The 14025-nt window shown below is 41.3% G+C and overlaps 1 long non-coding RNA gene across 1 annotated transcript; it reads left to right on the forward strand.

Annotated features, from left to right (window-relative positions):
• The first annotated feature begins 11573 nt into the window (after window positions 1–11573).
• On the forward strand, window positions 11574–13777 carry LOC117552335. Its single transcript, XR_004569932.1, has 4 exons — window positions 11574–11995; window positions 12701–13018; window positions 13209–13338; window positions 13718–13777. It is a non-coding gene; the product is annotated as an uncharacterized LOC117552335 (long non-coding RNA).
• The last annotated feature ends 248 nt before the right edge of the window (window positions 13778–14025 follow it).

The following is a 14025-nucleotide window of genomic DNA, read 5'->3' on the forward strand; positions in this document are numbered from 1 at the left end:
TAATCCAGGATACAAGCCACATAGTTGCACCTGCAAGGTGAATACAGAACAACTGGTTAAAAAATAAATAAACTACAGAGTGTCTGAAAGCGTACAACAGTTTTATGATATCACTGCCCCGTCTAAGACACGAGTGGAACTGACTTTAATTACATTTCAGTTGAGTGTTTCCTCAACTTAATGTGTTGCTTAAAATAATACTTCTGCATACAGTATGTGACACTGTGAGTGTTGCACGGCCAGATACGCCTCGAGAAGCTGATTTAGATAAGGAAATACGATATATTATGATGCTCTGATTGGTCAGCAGGCGGTGCTTTCACTGAGTTGATCTCTTTTCTACTAGACTCCTGGTGCTAGACTCCTGGTGCAAGACTCCTAGTGCTAGACTCCTGGTGCTAGACTCCTGGTACTAGACTCCTGGTGCTAGACTCCTAGTGCTAGACTCCTGGTACTAGACTCTTAGTGCTAGACTCCTGGTTCTAGACTCCTAGTGCTAGGATGGGTTAAGAGCAGAGAACACATTTCACTGTGTGCTATGTGCTCTGCATGTGAGACCATTAAAGAGGGTCTCATCCCTCCCAATATTATATTATTATATTTATTGCACTTGACGCACACATACGCATGGCGTAATTTCCACTGGGGACAGGGGGGACATGTCCCCCCCACTTTTCTAAATCCTGTTTGTGTCCCCCCACTTTACACATTTTGTTTTTTTTTAACGCAAGACGTCATCGCCACGGAGGATCACACTCATGCCCCTTTCACACCATCGCGTTTTCAGCTCCGGCTCGGAGCTGGAGCCTGAAAAGTACCAATTTTTCCTGTTCACACCGCAGAGGCGCCGCCTCTTAGCTCCGGAATCCGGTTCACTTCCAGCTCCAAAAAATTGTCGGTCTAGAGGCAAGAGCTTCGGAGCTAAGAGGCGGCGTCGCTTACGTCGAGGCAGGGGCAGGGGCAGGATCAAGTAATGTTGTAAATGTTTGTAAAGTTCCAAGTAAAGTCGTCCCTTGTAAAGTCGTCCGATGCCTTCCATTTCGTTTCGTAAGAGGATAACCAAAGCGAGCAACGCTTTAATACAATCGGCCATTGTTGTTGTTGTCGATGTGAGGGATTTCCGCGCGGTTTGGATTTCATGAAGCAGGCACGTAAATGGTGACGTCATGACGCAGCAGCGGCAGCTCTGGGCGGTGTGAACGGAGCGGGAGCAGAAAAGGGAAACCGGAGCTGAACCAGAAAAGCTCCCGCTCAGAGATAGAAAGGGAAAAGCGCTGGTGTGAAAGCTGCAAGAGAGAGTATGAGAGCACACCTTTATCTATTTCATATAGTTGTAAAAAATAACTTGTTTTTTCTCCAAAGGGGGGCCTGACAGAAACGTTTGAGAACCGCTGGGTTAATCCAATGTGTCTGTGTCCCTTTGAAATTATTTCTGATAATCCATAAGCATTAAACCTGCTTTTCCGTTTCCAGATGTCAGAGCGAGAGATAGGTTCGCTCTCATGCAAAACTGGGTGCGCATTGCTCTCATTTCTCAATGGTAAGGTGTGTGTGTATGTGGAAATCCCTCTTCGATTCTATTGGCTCTAACGGTCAGAAAGAGATGTCAATCACCAAAATCGACCAATGGGTTCCAGAGAAACGGTAAAAACTGCCATTTCCACCCAAATCACCTCAGAGGTGGAGTTGTTTTTGCTAAATCTCTCTAAAAAGGTCAAATATCACTTGTTTTGCATCAATCTTGATACAGGGTACTTATTATATGTTGTACTTTGGATTCCTAAAGCTTTTAGTCTACCTTACCAGACTAACATCCAAGGGTAGTTTTCACTATAAGTAAAACATTTATTTTGGACGGACACAATCATTTACAGTTTTTTACTATGTTCAATCTGAATTTTCTTTAAAATAAAAAACATCTATATTGATTCTGACTTTTCTACATCCAACTCACAGGTTTATCATTACTTTGAGAGAAAAGATTATTAATTTAACCCTTTTAGAAGATATGGTCATTTGTTCTGGGAATGTCATTTTCGAGCCTGAGACCTGAAAAACAGGCTCAGGGCTTAACAGGTTAAGGAGCAAAATGTACTAACTTGTGGGTACCTTTCTAGAAATGTGCTGTCAATGTTTATGGTCTCCAGACATTTAGACCTCTTGTTTTTGATGAGCCCTCTTCTCTTCTTGTGTTGTCCCTTGAACAAAATATCAACTTGGCACACTTTATTTAATGATTTAATTGGCAGGCTGCAATTACATCTGCAGAGCACGTTCGTGTTTGTAAGAGGGTAAACATTGTTTTTCCACTTTCTTAACGCTTTTCCCACTTTGGGACGGACTAAAGGTAAGGGCCAGAGAAAAGCAAACGTTTTGTTGTTGCTTCAATCAAACTCTAAGGAACTGTGCAGCCTCAGGGGTGTCAAACTCAAATACACAGTGGGCCAAAATAAAAAAAATGGGTACTAGTCGAGGGCTGGACTGGTTCAATGTTTATTGCAGAACTTATTGAAATGAACTTATTGCACATATTAAACCTGGGACTAACAAAGCTTAAATGATTGCTTATAAAAACAACATTAAACATGAAATAATCAGTTGCATTTATTTCTTATGGCTCTATCTGCAGCTTTTCCAGAGTCATTTCTGATGATTACATTTTCCCACAGGCCAACAACAGCTTCAACAAAACTATTTCCCTCAAAGAGAAAACCAAACATGCCCTGTTGCCGTGAGATAAAAAGTGCAGAAGGAAACATCCATGTAAACTCAGTGTGCTGCTCTGTGATGCTAGTTCAAGCAGATACTTGGCATCTCATCGACGGGCCAGATCTAATGGTGATTAGAAATGATCCTGCGGGCCGAAAATTAAATCTACCACGGGCCGGATTTGGCCCCCGGGCCTTGAGTTTGACACATGTGGTCTAGGGTCTGCTAGATTGTTTATATTTTCAGTTGTGTTGCCTTCTGGAAAGAAAGTAAAGAATGTTTCATCTCCTCTGACAAAGACAAAGTCTTGGGTCTTCAGCCTTTTGTGAAATATGCCTGAAAATCAATATGATTCAAGGCCAAACACAACAACAATCAGTGTGTGCTACACTGTAGCTGCACAATGTTAAACAGGGGAACAATAACTCTTTACACAGGTATACTGCCTGCAATTCTGAGGCCTGTTTACAGCTGGAGAGGCCATAGCATCATAAGAAAGAAAAGGTTAATGCCACTCCTTCAAAAGGGGTTTATTGTCATTGCTGTATCTTTAGAATTTGCAGATATAAGACTACCAGTGGTCTAACAAAGTGAGCAGGTCTGTTGCTGTTCAAACATGACTAATTAAGGATGTGTATGGGGGCCAACTATATGACTATGTTCAGCTTAATTGTTGAGTGCCTATATCTTTTCTTATTTTAAAGGGGACCTATCATGGAAAATGGACTTGTGTACGTCTTTTATACATCAATATGTGTCCCCGGTGTGTCAGAAAACACAACCCTCTCTCTTTTCCTCCATACCCAAATCTCTAAAAACGGGGCTGCAACGGATCTGAAACAGACTGATCCAGATTTGAAATATCTCTGACGTAAGGAGCCCCTCCTTTGCAGGGGGGCGTGGTCAGCTGCAGCTCATTTGCCACAGAATCAGCCCTTGTGAAGACAGGGCTAAAAAAAGAGCAAATAGAGTGAAATGAGGCATGGCTAAAATGCATGATCTGTTTGGTATTTTGAAAAATAAACTTCAGACATGTTTTATAGAGGTATGGCCCTACAATATATGTTTCAAATATAGCATGATAGGTCCACTTTAAGCAAGTGAAAATACATATTGTATGCTTCAATAATTTCAGTTCCGTTGCAGCTGTTTCCAGGCATTCAAACATTAATTTGCTTTGACTTACATCTAAGTATTAGCCCTCTAGACTTATTTTGCTTTACTTCAGTCATTTGTACTGTCACATGCTTAAAGTGCTCAGTGTCATCGCACCACAGCTCGGGGCACTTGGATGCATTTGGGATCAAATGTGCTGTGTAAAGATGGCAGTCATATGCTTTAAATGACTTGTTTGTGGCAATTGGGTAAAGAGTCTTATTTTTTACATGGACTTATTTTGAATATGATAATAGAGTTCTGAGATGCAGCTGATCTTACAGGCTGTGGTCTCATTTGTTTTTAAGTATGTCTGTTAAAGGTACTAACTTCCGTGACGTCTCTGTCACTTGATGCTACAGGGCACGAAAAGTATTTTCTCATTGACTTTCATTCCTCTCCATTCATTTGACTGAGCTGAGACCGGAAGTGACGCTTAATGAAACACAAGTGTGCATGGTCTATGGGCCCAATGGATACGGAATATCAACGTAAGATGCCAGGATGATCCGGGTAGTTTTGTGTTTAAATGTACATGCCATTGGTGAAGATTGCTATTCCACAGGGTTCCTGCAGGTTACACCAACTCAAATGTAAGACTTTGTAAGATCTTTTTAAGACCACTTTGAATAGAATTCAAGACCTATTTCACGGCAAGAAAGTATGTAGGAAAATTGCTATGAAAGAAGAAATACGTCCCATAATTACTTTCAAAGTAAATGTATTCACGTTCAACATAAGAACGATGACTGAACATAACAGCATAACAGTACAGAACGGTGTTAGTGTGTTAGACAAAAACCAGAAAAAAAGAACTGCTAACCGTGAAAGTGTGTGTCTGTGTGACAAGAGCTCAGAGCTCTGCTGCCTTGGCTACAACTTTCATCGTTGCTGTTGATTGGTGTTTAGCTACGGTATTTAGCGTCCACAGCACCTCCACCTTTAGGGTTCACGTAGACCCAAACGTCGCCCAGAGGCAGTGGCCGCGTTAAAAAAATATTTTCCATCTATGACAACAATTTTTTGACAATGACGCAAAAATCTGAAAGCAGTCTGTCATTTTGACGGATTAGAACAAACTCGGAACAGCGCAAAACTTTCCCTGCAGCGAGGATCCGGTGTTATGCCGTGTTATGCATGCCCTCATAAAAAAAATAGTTTCCAAACCGTACTTTGCCGCGCTCCCGCGAGGTGCATGCATATCTCGGCTAGCTGAAGCTTGGTTGCTACTGTAGGTTATTAGCCAACCCAGTCTCACGGCATTTCGTGTTATAGTCACAAAATAAATGTAATCTATTGATTCGTGTTCACCAACACGATTTTCCCCTTCACACAGAACGATTTAAAAAGCAATGTATTTCTATTGGTAGTATGTTTCGTGCCTGTGTCTTTTGGTCCGGCCGGGTCTTGGAAGACCGGAAGCTGTGGGGTTCATAAAAACATGTTCTTAATCAATTATAATTTATTTTAAATTGTATAATGTCTGACTTTTTTTGCCGTCCGTGAGGAAAATAAATGGCGCTCAGAATATTGAAATCTGTACTTTTTAAAATCTTTTTCTTCTAATTTGTTATTATTTGGTGCAGACACGAAACATACTACCAATAGAAATACATGGCTTTTAAAATCGTTCTGTGTGACACGAAAAAAATGGGGAAATCGTGTTGGTGAACACGAATCAATGGATCACATTTCATGACTATAACACAAAATGCCGTGAGACTGGGTTGTACTAGCTGGGTGTTCTCCGATAAGGGGCCGGGGGTATGCAAAGTTAGTGATTACTGGTTCTATGTTGATTTATTTCAATACAAATTGTTGGGGGGAACTGAAAGGCTCTTACCGTACTGGTTACTTTGCAGCCCGGACATTTCCCCCAAAACACATTTAGACGTGATCGCAACATAGAAGTACCTTTCAAATCATATTCAAGACTTTTTAAGGCCTTAAATTCTGTTTATGAAATTTAAGACTTTTTCAGACCCCGCGGGAACCCTGATATGTACATTCCCCGGATCAGAGTTTAACTCACGTTATTGTTGTTATTTCTATTAATACTTTGTTTATTCTTATTTTATTTTTTACTTTTATTATTCTGTCTGTGAGATCCATGAGTACTATCTGAGTTACTTTCTTATTCTGTTGCTGCTATGACACCTGAATTTCCCTATGGGGATCAATAAAGGTCTGTCTTATCTTTAGACATTAGCTAGAAAGCTAATGTGGGTTGTTTTTGCTCAGTGTTCTTGTCTTGTTCCTTGGTGTTATCAAAAAAAAGTGTGAAGGAGAAAAACATCACGCAGCACCCCCTTTGTAACACCCTCCACTCACTGAAACTATTACACATTTTTCCGAAAAACCAGCCAACTCAAGAAATTGTAAAGTGTTTCATTATTCATTCGTGCTTGAAACTCTTTATGAATAGTTTCTCAATTTAGGAGTATCCAATGCTTCTGGCATATGTTACGTCCCCTGTGAGAGATGCATCACTCTCTCCATTGTTTGTCATTACTTTAATGTGTTCCTTCTATCTCTCCGAGTGATGCATCTTGCTTAAGGGAACCATCTTTGAAAAGGCGTTTACTGATCTAGCAGAAGGCTAACCTTCAGTTAAACTCTAGCAGTTGGGAGAGTAAGTGCAAAGCACTTGTGTTGCCACATTCGTGACATTTTTAAACCTCTTCCAGTGGGGGACCACTTCAACCTGAATAGAAACAAATAAATGTTCAGGTCATACGAAAACACTTCTCAACACAGTACATCTCAACAAAACAGAGGAGAGAAAGTTTTTGCTGTGCCCAAATCTGTTTTTAGCCATTATTTTATTCCAGTTGGAAACCACTGCTCGAAAGATTGTTCTACATCACTCTTCCATGTGCCATATACAATACCATATGCGAGCCGCTCTATCGAAATCAGTCGGAAGTCTCAACGGCTCATTTCAAAATAAACGTGGATTTACGTAAAAAACTATTTTTTCACGCGTGAGGCTTTTATTAGCTTTTATTAGTCTCCTTTTATCAGCTAAATTACATCGAGAGCAACAGGTGTGAGTTAAACAATACAATAGCCTATTCTGCTAATTCCACGTTGTTACAACATGCTACGCAGCGGCAGAAACAAGAAAAGTTGACATATAGAATTGACACGGGGAGAGAGAGAGGGAGAGAGACAGAGACACAGGTAAACAGAGAGAGACAGACACAGCACACAACAGGTAGCCTGTATCTCTATTGTCATACAAAACACTTTTTCAAATGACCCGTTATTACAAAATATATTCAAAACTCACTATTCACTTTTCAGGTGGGTCGTGTGATTCATGCACCTGTTCGACTTGTACCTCAATGCGAGGGCGTTTAAGAACAAATCTATCCATCCGAAATATACAATTAATCCTTGAAGTTCTGCTGTCTGTCTGCAATTTACTCGGCGCGAGTTTGGGGACTATTCACTATGAACTAGTGATGGGTCGTTCGCGAACGATTCGTTCTTTTGGAACAAATCTTTGAAGTGAACGAGATGAACTGATCCCTCCCACAAAACGATTCGTTTGTTTGAGTCTTAAAGAACTGGCGGAAACAGTTCAGAACTGTTTCCTATAGTGTACTGTAATCAGAGCCCTCTCACCTGAGCTCCGTTACACACACACACACACACACACACACACACACACACACACACACACACACACACACACACACACACACACACACACACACACACACACACACACACACACACACACACACACACACACCTCAACCTGTCCGCCATAAAGAGGACGGATACCTGAACCGTAGCGTCCAGCTAGCTTAGCGATAAATACACACATCGTTGTATTCGCCTCCCCCTGTCGGCCCTAAAAGCTGAGCTCCATAGTGTCCCGCTAATGTGAAACACACACACACAGCGTTAGCGGGACATTCTCCTCCACCTGTCGGCACTAAAAGCTTCAGAGGGCGGATAGCTGGGCTCCGTAGAGTCCAGCTAGCTTAGCGATAAATACACACAGCGTTGTATTCTCCTCCCCCTGTCGGCCCTAAAAGCTTCAGATGGCGGATACCTGAGCTCCATAGCGTCCCGCTAATGTGAAACACACACAGCGTTAGCGGGACATTCTCCTCTCCCTGTCGGCCCTAAAAGCTTCAGAGGGCGGATAGCTGGGCTCCGTAGCGTCCCACTAGCTAAAGGTAAACATAGATGGGTACATAGAATATGAATAAATCGTCACCGATGTAGAGTATATATTTTTGTATTCACTTTGAATTCTGCCAAATGGAGTTTAATGCTTTGGGATTTAAGTTAGGCCACATAGTACGTGCATGGGTTTGAAAGTATAACGTGCTAGCCTGCTGTAATACATCGTATAGTCAGGCACAAATTTATGAGAGATTTAACAATGGCCAATGATATTTCTTAAATAATATGTAGCCTATTCCCAGAGCATAATTCATGGGGCAACAAGTTGAGGTGTAAAATGTGTTTTAATATCATAAATGTTACGCCAGCAAACTTCTTGTACGGACTTCGGCAGTAGTGAAGACTCACTGAACGAATTAAGTACAAAGACGAATCGTTCGCGAACGTGCAAATCACCAGAAGTCGTTCGCGAACCGGTGAACGAATCAGTGAACGAATCTTTCAAGTGAACTGAATCAAAAGATTCGTGTCCCCGAAGGGAATCGGAATTCCCATCACTACTATGAACGTGACGTATCAGTAATGCATGACGCAGCAGACCCAACGTTTCGTTGCTCTGATTGGCTGTAGGTCTGTTCAAATTGCATTCGGAGGCATTTTGATCTGACCGCGGCCGCGCTGATATTATAACGCGAGAGAATGTCCACACCTTTAGTGTATAAAACTCCCCCACTAGACTATTCCTTGCACCCCTCTAGCATAAGCCCGAATGGTCTCAACCATATTGCGTCAGTAACGTGCACTTGTTGTTACAGCAGGATCAGTTTGTGTGTTGTGGACACGACCGGTAGATTTTCGCAATCCGTGTTCTCAACATGCTTACTTTAACATAATTTTTCATGGTCGGGCTAAGGTAGGGCTAAGCTATTTCTTGGTATGGCTGTAGCCTACCCCAGCCATACCCTGGCGCCGCCACTGTCTGCATGTAACCCAGCCGCAGTGCAGCGCCCGGGGACCAAATCTGGTTCCAAATTCCGTCTATAACGTTTTACAACCTGAAGATACAAAACACATATTTCTGTTATAACAACACTACTTTTAATAACATAGCCGTAACAGTAGGCCTAACAGTGTAATACTTGTTACTGATACAGTAAACAATTTAAATAAATGAAGAACGAAAAATGAACGAACTGTATGCCAATAATTGCCTTAGCCCCAGATGTTCCCACATTGCTCCTATTATTTTCACTATTCGGATAAAATTGAAAAACTAATGTAAAAAACCAATTCGGTTGCTTGCTTGCAACTATTTTCCAAGCAAAGTAAGTGCACGATTTTATCATGTGTAACGTTACTGTTTAAACGGCGGATAAAGCAGCTTCATCACGGCAACTTGACAACAGCTAAGCTAAGCTAAGCTAGGCTAGTATTTACAGCATCCGGTGACTTTTCAGAGTTGTTGTGCCACCGTGGTAGGCCAGTTTCTTGTCGCATATTTGGCACACTGCCTTCTTCTTACCGTCGTCCAATTTAAAATGGTCCCACACAGCTGAAGTCTTTGGCATTTTGTGTTCAGGTGTGTGAAACGAGGTGAAGCGAGGTGAAGCGTGCCGTTTGCGTTCGTGACTGTGAGTGAACGCGATGTCAGGAGCACAGGCTGATATTGTATATATTTCCGCATTTTAACAGTGCAATTCAAAAGTATAAATATAGTATAAGAATATGGCAATTCGCCTTTATTGATAGCATAGATTTAGGGGGAAAAAAATATTTAAAAAAACAAACAAAAAAAAACGAATATCCGAATAATGAAATTGAAACCCGAATAGTTGGCCAACGAACGAATATTCGAATAGTCGACTATTCGGGTACAGCCCTACTGTCCACTCCAAGTAGGGAATGAGTCCTTACCCCAAGTGAAGGAGTTCAAGTATCTCGGGGTCTTGTTCTCGAGTGAGGGAACAATGGAGCGTGAGATGGGCCGGAGAATCGGAGCAGCGGGAGCGGTACTGCAGTCGCTTTACCGCACCGTTGTGACGAAAAGGGAGCTGAGCCAGAAGGCAAAGCTCTCTGTCTACCGGGCCATTTTCGTTCCTACCCTCACCTATGGTCATGAAGGATGGGTCATGACCGAAAGAACGAGATCGCGGATACAAGCGGCCGATATGGGTTTTCTCCGCAGGGTGGCTGGTGTCTCCCTTAGGGATAAGGTGAGAAGTTCGGTCATCCCGGAGTTGAGCCGCTCCTCCTTCGCGTCGAAAGGAGCCAGTTGAGGTGGTTCGGGCACCTAGTTAGGATGCTACCTGGGCGCCTCCCTAGGGAGGTGTTCCAGGCACGTCCAGCTGGGAAGAGACCAAGGGGTAGACCTAGGACCAGGTGGAGGGATTTTATCTCTTCGCTGGCCTGGGAGCGCCTTGGGATCCCCCAGTCAGAGCTGGTTGATGTAAAAGAAAGTTTGGGGCTCTCTGCTGGAACTGCTACCCCCGCGACCCGACCACGGATAAGCGGGAGAAGATGGATGGATGGATGGACAATGTTTGGTTGTCTGGGAAAGAATAGAGTTTGTGTGAAATCTTCCTTGGGAAATTAAAGGAGTGAACTCAGCTGCAAGAAGGAAGTGAAGTGACTCTCCGCCCCAAATATGTCCATATATACTGTTGTTTATTCATGCAAAATGCCCCCTGTTTCTGACTGGCTGGTCCCGATATCTGTATCGCACGGCAGTAGAGCGGGGAGCCCGGAGTGCTCTGTTTCAGGGCACTCTGTATTTCGTATTGTGTTTTTTACCATTAAAATCAGATTATTGTTATAACTTTTATGCCGGTGTTTTGAACTTCTTTTATTAATCTGACCAGGCTCATCTAACGGACGGCGCGGAGCAGGGCTTTAAGCCACCACTACTGTGTTTGCTTCTACAACTTACATGTGTGCTTTGCTCCCACCATGGTTTTGAAATGATTCCAGCGGTGTGTCACGCCTCTTTTATACCCACCGTTCCCGGAAATGCATCCGCGAAGGAGCCGTGGAGGACCCATCAGTGTCTCCTCGGTTAGAGTTCCTCCAGGTCACTGTCCGCCAAAACCGCCTGCTTCAAAAACAGCTTTTTCCCCTTTGCAATACGGACACTAAATGGACTCTAAATAACCCCAATGAACAATAACAATCCACCACACCTTGAACTTTATGTTATGATATGTCTTTGCCCTGTATTGTCTGTTTATTGTATGTTGAATTCAACCTGATCTCACCAGAATGCGTGACTCCACCACGCAACCTTAACACCGCATTGCGTGGTGGAGTCACGCATTCTGTTACATTTGCGTGTCGGCACCACGCAAAAAACCCCAATGTAAAGTGAATGAGGCTCTTTTGTCGTGGTGCACACACGCATTTCTACGACGTCTTGCAGTGAGCTTTTATTCTATAAAACGTTTTTAAAATCTACTTTATAGCTTGTAGTAACTCACGTGAGGCTTCTTTTATTTGATTTGTATTCATAATAATTTTTATTTTCGTCAGAATGTATTATGGTGCATTATTTATCAATTTCTGTTCTCAAAAAACAGTGCATTGTGTGTAATACAACTGTGATTTTTATTAAATTACTTAGTTTTTAAGGAAGGCCAGAGCTTCAGCTGTGTCAAATAGATTGTTCCCTTTAGTTTACGTTATTTAAAAGACAATTATATTCCTATTTGATCAATAAAGGGGTATTGTAGGCCAATATTAGTCATTTAAAACATATACAATGATGATAATGATGGTGAAAACCACTCCCCCCACTGGCTACTGACTGTATTTGAAATGCTTTTTGTTTAATAGTAATAATAATCATTTTTATTATAACAACAATAAACCAGAAGAAGATTCCGTAGTTACCCCGGCAACGTTACGTCGCGCTTTACGTTAACGTGACGTAGCCACATTACCCACAATCACCTCACTTTCATTAATTTCATCCGATTTAATCTGACAACGGACAACAGTAAGTATCTCAAATCAAGGGGAGTTTATTTCTTTAAAACACGAAATAATATTGCTTGTATTTATTCCACTGTAGCACAGTCTCTATAGCGTTTCATTCCTGGATATTAGTTTGAGTTTTGTAGTGTGTTTAGCTTTTACAATAGGCCAACTAGCGGCCACGTTCAGCTAGCCTCCGGCCTTCCGGTCAACGTTTTGAGCTGGATAGCATTTATAGTTTATACAGCTAAATTACATTAGCTGTCACCGGCACAGTTGGATAGTGGAGGTGCGTGCTATAAAAATATGTTTACATTTATGTATTTGCACATGTGTTGTAAAGACAGTGTTCAACACAGTTTTAATAGTGGCTAATGCATCGGCTATGGAGTGGAACAAAAATGTGGAACTGGAGTTTTTCCAGAGGATTTGACTGGCCACCCAATGTCCCACTCTGAATCAGAAATACTTCATTGATCTCCGGGGGAAATTGGGATTGTTACATTGTAGAATTTAAATATATAGTAGAAGATATAAGAAAAACAAGTGCATAATATAACAATATGCACAGTATAAATGCATAATGTATGCCAGAGTATTCCTCAGATGAATTATTATTGCATATAGAGTAATGCACAGATTAATTATTATTGCATAGAGTATTACACAGATGTTACTGTTATTGGAAATAATCCTAATCATGTTTTTCTTTTTTTCTGTTTTACAGCTTCATTACAACACTTAATATCACCAACACACACATATCCACACACACACACACATATAAAACCAACGGCACTTTTAAGAGCCACTCTTTCTCTCACTGTCTCTCTTTCTATCACTCTCTCACTTTCTCTTTTAATCACTCTCTCACTTTCTCTGTTAATCACTCTCCTGTCTTTCTCTCACTCTTCATTTTGTGTATTGTTTGTATTATTTGTATGCCATGTCCCTCAACCCTGAAGTGAGGGTCTTTGAGGATCTCAATGAGGCCACGGTGCACATGGCATCATTGATTAGCGAGGCTCATCTCCTTGAGGCCAGGGTGAGGCTTTTCATGATAAGCAAATACCCAAGTCTGTAATATAATCATTGCTATTGCTTTTTATTGATGTAATGTAAAGGGACAGTTAGTCCTTTTTATGCAACCGTTAAATAATTGCTCAAATATAAGTGCTGCTGTCTTATGTTGTATTACAACTTTGTTGTTGATCTCAACCTCTGAAAAAATATAGACTGCCATGGCCACGGAACCCCCTGCCATCCCTCCGGAAAAGAAAAGAAAAAGCAGGAAGAGACCTCTTTCTAATCCAGTGGTCACACGCAGACGTGAGAGACAACGGGAAACACAACGCCCCGCATCAGGTTAGTTCTTTACTATATCATGATTTCTAAGTCTAAGAATAAAGATAATTCATAACAAAGTTATTTTGGTGTACACAGTATGAAATTATGTAATTTAAAGATACCTCTTGACAAATCTGTTGCAATGTTTAAAACATTTCCAAATGAAATCAAGATATTTTAAGAGCCTGTGATGATAATCCTTGCCTGTGTTGTATTTTTTAAAATGTGTACCTCGATTTGGATAAAAGTATGCCAAATGTAAATTGTCATTGTGATGCTGTGGTAATAAGTTCTTAGTTTCATTACCTACAGTCCTTACAGAGCATTTTCATATTACAATGAATTGGTGTCATTTTAGATTGATTGAAGGGTTAAGCAAAAATGACTGTCTCTGCAGCTTCACAAGCCAGAAGAGACGATCCTGTGCATGAGGAAGGCCTTCAGCTAGAACATCAAGAGTTTAGTAGTCTTGGTGAGTATATTGATTATAACAGCAGTTGACTGGCACTACAGTTTTTCCCAATGTTTCCATTTTTATACTCATCTAGTTAATCATAATAAAGTATTGAGTATTGACTGTTTCATGACAAGTGAATGCATATTTGGTATAAGTATCACTTGCTAATATTGCTTTGGATGCATATGATGATTCATAGCATGTTGCTATTATTAGTCTGCATATATTTTTCCAACTCAAAAGTGGTT

The sequence above is a fragment of the Gymnodraco acuticeps genome, unplaced genomic scaffold, assembly GCF_902827175.1.
Source record: "Gymnodraco acuticeps unplaced genomic scaffold, fGymAcu1.1, whole genome shotgun sequence".
Lineage (NCBI taxonomy): Eukaryota > Metazoa > Chordata > Actinopteri > Perciformes > Bathydraconidae > Gymnodraco > Gymnodraco acuticeps.